Source organism: Neovison vison, chromosome 8, assembly GCF_020171115.1.
Source record: "Neovison vison isolate M4711 chromosome 8, ASM_NN_V1, whole genome shotgun sequence".
Classification (NCBI taxonomy): domain Eukaryota; kingdom Metazoa; phylum Chordata; class Mammalia; order Carnivora; family Mustelidae; genus Neogale; species Neogale vison.
In genome coordinates, this window is record NC_058098.1 from 21,083,556 (window position 1) to 21,090,465 (window position 6,910).

Genomic DNA, 6,910 nt, shown 5'->3' on the forward strand with positions numbered 1-6,910 from the left:
CTATCTTCCCTCTCCTCTGAGTAAAAGAGCCCTGCTATTTATCTAGGCACACAACTGTCAGAATAAGGACCACATTTCCCCATCTCCCTTGCAGCTAGATGTGGCCATGTGACTAAGTTCTGTCCCATGACAGATAAGCAGAAATGATCTTCATTGTCAAGCAAGTGTCTTTAAAGAGAGATGTGGGGGCGCCTGGGTGGCTCAGTGGGTTAAGCCGCTGCCTTCGGCTCGGGTCGTGATCTCAGGGTCCTGGGATTGAGCCCCGCATCGGGCTCTCTGCTCAGCAGGGAGCCTGCTTCCCTCTCACTCTCTCTGCCTATTTGTGATCTCTCTCTGTCAAATAAATAAATAAAATCTTAAAAAAAAAAATAAAGAGAGATGTGCCCTTCTCACCCTTTTTCTCCTGCCTGCTGGCTGAAATGCATGCCCCATGCAGGGAGGTGGGGGTGGCTGTCTTGAGCTGTGAAGAAAAGCCTGACTGAAGGGATGGTAGAGCTCAGGGTAGAAATGCCAACTAGCTCAAAACAAGGGTTTTTGTGACATTTAGGGAAGGAGAAAACAGGGCTCCCCCAAACCTCCTTTGATTAGATGAGAGGCAGTAGGTCCAAACTTTGGCCCAACTCTTATGCACTGTTAGTATTTGTCAGAGACAAATCTTTATCTGTTGATTCATATCCAGAGTGTGTGCCGTCAACCCAGACTGGTGGTAGGCGCTGGGGGATGCAGCAGTAGACAGGACACTTAAGAGTCTATGCCCTCACAGAGCCTTCATTACCATTCCTGGCATTTTATAACTCAGGATATATTCTAAAGTGTTTTTACGGTCACCTCCAGTCAAGATGGCATTGAGTTCATGTCTTAAAAATAACCTGCTGCTCAACCAGAACCCTCAGACATTGCAGATGGAAATGCAAAATGGTGCGACCACCTTGAAAACCAGTTTGGAAGTTTCTTGTAAAGCCCAACATATGCTTAGCTTACTGCCCAGTAATCCCAGTCTTACATATTTACCCGAGAAAAATGAAAACACGTGTACACAAAGACTTGGATATGAATGTATCTGGACAATTTTTATATAATAACCTCAAACTAGAAACAGTGCAAGTGTTCATCAGTAGAAGGATGGGTAAACCGATTGTGATAAACCCACAAACAAAATACTACTCAACGGTACGAAGGAATGAAGTATCGGTGTATATAATACGAGTAAATCTCAGAATCGTTTTGCTTAGTGAGAGAAGCCAAACACAGAAGAGTATCTACTGTCTGATTCAATTTATTTGAAATTGTAGAAAAGGTGAAACTAATCTACAGATAGAAAGCAGATCAGTGATGACCTGGGCTGGGATTTGGGGAAGAGGATTGATAGTCAAGGGGCACAAGGGAAGTTTGGCTGGGGGTGATGGAAGTATTCTTTTCTTGATTATAATGGTGATTACATGACTCATGTAATCATGATACTCATGTATCAAAACTCATTGACTTTTACACTTCACATTGGTGCTATTATTGGGTATAAATCATACTTCAATAAAACTGATGTAGGAAAGATTAACCACATTGTCCATGAATTAGTGGGGAAAACATAACCTCTGTTTGTACTCTACAGTAATATACAAATAATGTTTTAAAAATAAAATTACATAGACACATTCACAAATATGCTAAGCTTCTCTTTGGGGTGGAAAGAGATGAGAAATACAAAGTAAATGGAGGCTGAAACCTCAGATCCTCCAGACTCAGGTTCCAGAAGTGACTAGGAATTCAAGTCCTGCAGAGTAAATGGGACCACACAGATTCTTTGAGAACTGGAGGCCTAGCATCAGACTCACTGCTTAAAACTGTATCTTGGGTAACGGGGGCACAGATGCAGATCTGGAAAGTGGGACCTGAGCTAAATCACCCTGACTCAGTAATCTTTTCTGTGACATCTCTGATATAACCCAAAACTAGGAATCTTGAGCTACCTTTAGGAAGCTTGGTTTGGGTAGGGTCCCAAGGGTCTGGGTTTAGACAAGGACAAAGAAAGAAAATGGACAGAAATATTCCTCTTAAAAATAAGCCTGTGAAGAAAACTGACAATGAGACCAGCAGTAAACTCAACTCTTAATGAATGGATTCATTTGTGATATGTGCAAATGTTAGAGCAATCTGGCAATGACTCTAAAATAAGTTTAAGACTTTAATAAAGGTAAAAGAAGGAATGACTTCCTTTCCTATAGAAAGGAAAAAGTTATGAAGTAAAACAGAATTAACTACTTTTTAAAGATTTTTAAAATTTATTTCAGAGCGAGAAGGCATGCCTCTATGTGTGAGGGGGTTGGGGGAGAGCAGAGGGAGATAGAGAGGGAGAGGGAGAGAATCTCCAGCATACTCCACACTGAGTATGGAGCCCACAGAGGGCTCAATCCTATGCCCCCGAGATCATGACCTGAGCCAAAACCAGCAGTCGGATGCTTAACCAACTGAGCAACCCAGGCGCCCCAAAACAGAATTAACTATTGATGTGAAAAAGAAACAATTAGAAATATTAAAAATGAAAAGTATCATTATTGAAATGAATTCAAATGGAATAAACTCTAATCAGACACATTTGAAGAGACAATTAGTAAATTGATAAATATTCCTGAGTAATTCACTCAAAGAGAGAGAAAGAAATGGAAAATATGAAAGATCAGTTAAGACATAGTAAATAGATTGAAAGATTCCAATGTATGTGTAATAGAAATTATAGAAGGACAAAATAAAGGATGTAATGGAGTTACAATATTTAAGATATGGTGACTGAGAGTATCTCAGAACCAAAAAGAATGTCCTCAGATGAAAAATACACACTAATGGTTAAAATAGGATAGTAAAAAATAAATCTCAAGAAAAAAAATCTCAACCAGAAAAATCATAATGATAGAGCAAAGTGTCAAAGATAAAAAGAAAAATCTTTTAAGAGTTACAAAAGAATAAAGACAAATTGCCTATGAAAGAATGCCAATTGAGCTGACAGCAGATTTCTCATCAACAGCAATGGATGACAGAGGTGAGAGAGTAATATCGTAAACATGCAGAGGGAAAGCATAATCCGGGGTGCCTGCATGACTCAGTAGGTTTAGTGTCTGCCGTTGGCTCAGGTCATGATCCCAGAGTCCTGGGATCAAACACCAAGTCAGGCTCCCAGCTCAGCAGGAAGCTGGCTTTTCCCTCTCCCTCTGCCGCTCCCCCTGCTCATGCTCTTGCACACACTCTCTCTCTCTCAAATAAATAAATAAAATATTTTTTTAAAAAAAGAAAAATATTAAAAAAAAAGAAAAAGAAAAGCATAATCAACCTCTCTCAACACAGCTAGAGGAACATGAAAAAGAAGAGCAAATTACAACTTGTTCAGACTTTCATAGATTAATAGAGTTTACCACCCATACCCTCATTGAAAGGATTAATAGAGCCTGTACTTCAGCAAAACAGAAAGTGAAAGAAGAAAATCACTGAGTCAGAAATTGGACAACTATATTGGTAAATCTAATTAATTTCTGATCATATAATATTAATTTTTGTGAAAAACAGTATAATTAAAATTCTAGACAATAACAAGGAAGATGGGGGTGGAGGGCAGTTCAACTGGTAGTTACATTGTGTTAAAGGGGTTGTCCTTTTTATTTTTTTAAGATTTTATTTATTTGACACAGAGAGAGCGAGATCACAAGTAGGCAGAGAGGAAGAGGGAAGCAGGTTCCCCACTGAACAGAGAGCCCAATGCGGGGCTCGATCCCAGGACCGTGAGACCATGACCTGAGAGGAAGGCAGAGGCTCAACCCGCTGAGCCACCCAGGTGCCCCTAAAGGGGTTGTCTTGACAGGAAAATAGAGATACTGAATAACTTTAGACTGTTAAGAAAACACATAGTTAATGGGGTGCCTGGGTGCCCCATGGCTCAGTGGGTTAAGCCTCTGCCTTCAGCTCAGGTCATGATCTGAGGGTCCTGGGATCAAGCCCCACATCTGGATTTCTGCTCAGCAGGGAGTCTGCTTCCCCCGCCCCCCTGCCTGCCTCTCTGTCTACTTGTGATCTCTGTCTGTCAAATAAATAAATAAAATCTTAAAACAAAACACATAGTTAAATAAGTATGTTAAAACTAAAATAAAATCACTAAAAGAAAAATGACTTACAGCCTTCAAATAAGTGGGGAGGAAAAGGGATGGAGTTCTAAAGTCATCAAAAGTCAAGGAAGAAGAAAAAAAATTAAACTAACCACACATGCTCTTCACCCTGCCTCCCCCCACCAAATCTCATGGTAATAGGAAAAACACAAATAACACACACAAAATAAGATGGCAGAAAAGAAATCCAAATAAATCAGTAATCACAATAAATGTAAGTGGACTAAACTTAGCTATTAAAGACAGAGACTACCAGATGAATTTTTTTTTTTTTTAATCAAAATCCGGCTATAAGTAAGCTCTGTATAAGAGATACTATACCTAAGACAAGGACACACAAATGTTCCAAGCAGACAGAAAAAGATCTCCCAGGCAAATACTAACCAAAGAAAACTGGTCTAACAATGGTTAATATCAAGCCAATTAGAATATAATGCCAAAAGCACTGCTAAGGATAAAGTGAGTCATTATATTCATGATGAAACCAAGAATCCCATCAAGAAGGTGAAAACTCGTGAACATAACACCTTCTCTAGAATTTGAATGGAATCCTTTTTCAGCTACACTTACTCAAAGATTGATGGTTCATTAAATGCAATCTTTGCGCAGGCTTAGGTCCCTTAATGTGGAAAGAGATGAGGCATGAGGACAATGGGAGATTAAAAAATGAGGTTGCTTACTAAATTATTAACCATAAAGCTATGGGCTAAATCAACATAACTGCAACTAGAACAATAAAGGCCTCGCACACCCTCAATCACTTGTGGTGCATTTGCATATTAAATGAGAACGTTTATGTAACTGTAGCCTAGAAAATGGTCTTTATTAAAATGTGCCCACAGTTAACACTTTCAGAAACGAAACTCATGTGGCTCCAAATGCAACCCAGCAAGCCTAAGTTACTCTTTGCGGGCAGGAGTGGACACAGTGAAAGGGCTGAGTTGTGGGTGAAGGAGATATTGCAGGCTCAAGAAAGCTGGGGCATTTGACAAAAATCACATTTGACAACCTTGTAGACAAGAAAGATGAATGAGCTGGACGAGGCACAATTAGGTAAATTTATCTTGGGCCCCAAAGGACAACTGATTAATGGATGCTGTAAAGCAGGAGGAAAGTTCTTCATTGTAGAGTTCTGTAAGCCAGGCTCAAATCCTGGTTCCCTCATTTATTGACCAGCTATGTGACCTTGGGAATTTTTTTATTTCTCTGAGTATTAATCTCCCCGGAGAGAGATACTGCCCATTTCAAGGATTATTGTTGTTTTGTTTTCAAGGATTATTATAAGAATGAAAGGGGATGGGGTGCCTGGGTGGCTCAGTGGGTTGAGCCTCTGCCTTCGGCTCAGGTTATGATCTCAGGGTCCTGGGATTGAGCCCCACACTGGCTCTCTGCTCAGCAGGGAGCCTGCCCCCCCATGCCTACTTGTGATCTCTCTCTCTCTCTCTCTGTCAAGTAAATAAAATCTTTAAAAATAAAAAAAGAATGAAATGGGATAACTCATTAACGCACTCGACACATAATAAGCACTCAAGTGATACTTCCCATTCTCTAGAATATGGAGACAGTTTAGGAGCCCTCTGTATGAAACAAATTTCAGAGTTCTGGTGGCTTGGAGTTCAATGGTATAAAACAGCAGTTTATATATTGGGCTACAGTAGCAGGAGCATACTGTCGATATTGAGAGAGGTGATAGTTCTGCGTAATACTAGTCAGACCCGGGGCGTCTGGGTGGCTCAGTGGGTTAAAGCCTCTGCCTTCGGCTCAGGTCATGATCCCAGAGTCCTGGAATTGAGCCCCAAGTCGGGCTCTCTGCTCGTCAGGGAGCCTGCTTCCTCCTCTCTCTCCGCCTGCCTCTCTGCATACTTGTGATCTCTGTCTGTCAAATAAATAAATGAAATCTTTAAAAAAACAAAAACAAAAACAAACTAGTCAGACCCCAGCTTGAGTAGTGGTTTCTTCTGGGGAAACCATGTTTTTATAGGGACCTAGACCAGTGGTTCTCAAACTGTGGTCCCCAAGACAAGCAGCATCAGCATGATAAGGGAATTTGTTAGAAAAGCAAATTATGGGGACCCTCTCCAGCCTCACTGAATCTGAAACTCTCAGCGTGGGACTTTGAAAGGTGTGTTTTAACAAGCTAATGTTAACAAACAGCATGATTCGGATGCATGCTGAAGTTTGAGAACCACTGACCTAGATCGACATACAAGTTAGGGGTAGATACAGATCTCAAAACCATGTCTCTTGAGACCAGTTGAAGGACCTGAAGATGTTCAGCCTTAAGGAAAGGTGATGTGGCCAATCTAAATAAGGGTCAGAAAGGACGAAGGAGCTGACTTGTTTCTCCCTGTCTCTCCAGTGATGGTCCTCGTCATGGAAAATATGAGGGAACAAAAATAATGGTAGGTTAAAGAAAGTGTTTTTGTCTGCAAGTCATTGATAAGTGACACAACTGGCCTAAATCATAAGAGACTTGTTCACCTATGACAGGAATCCAGGGATAGGGAAGTTCTTATCTAACTAATAGACCAGATCAACCACATTCTCAAAGACCCAGGCTTTTCCCGACAGTTTCTTCTACATCTCAAGTGGATCTGCCACTCTCCACATGCTTGCCCAACGGTAGAAGAAATTCCCAAGCACACACGTTTAGACACTAAGAAGCAGAGGAAGCAAATATGACTTCCTTGTACCTCCTTTGAAGAAACCTTTCCCAATAGGGGCTCCACTGTCCCTCCAGTAGATGCCCCTCAAATTTCATT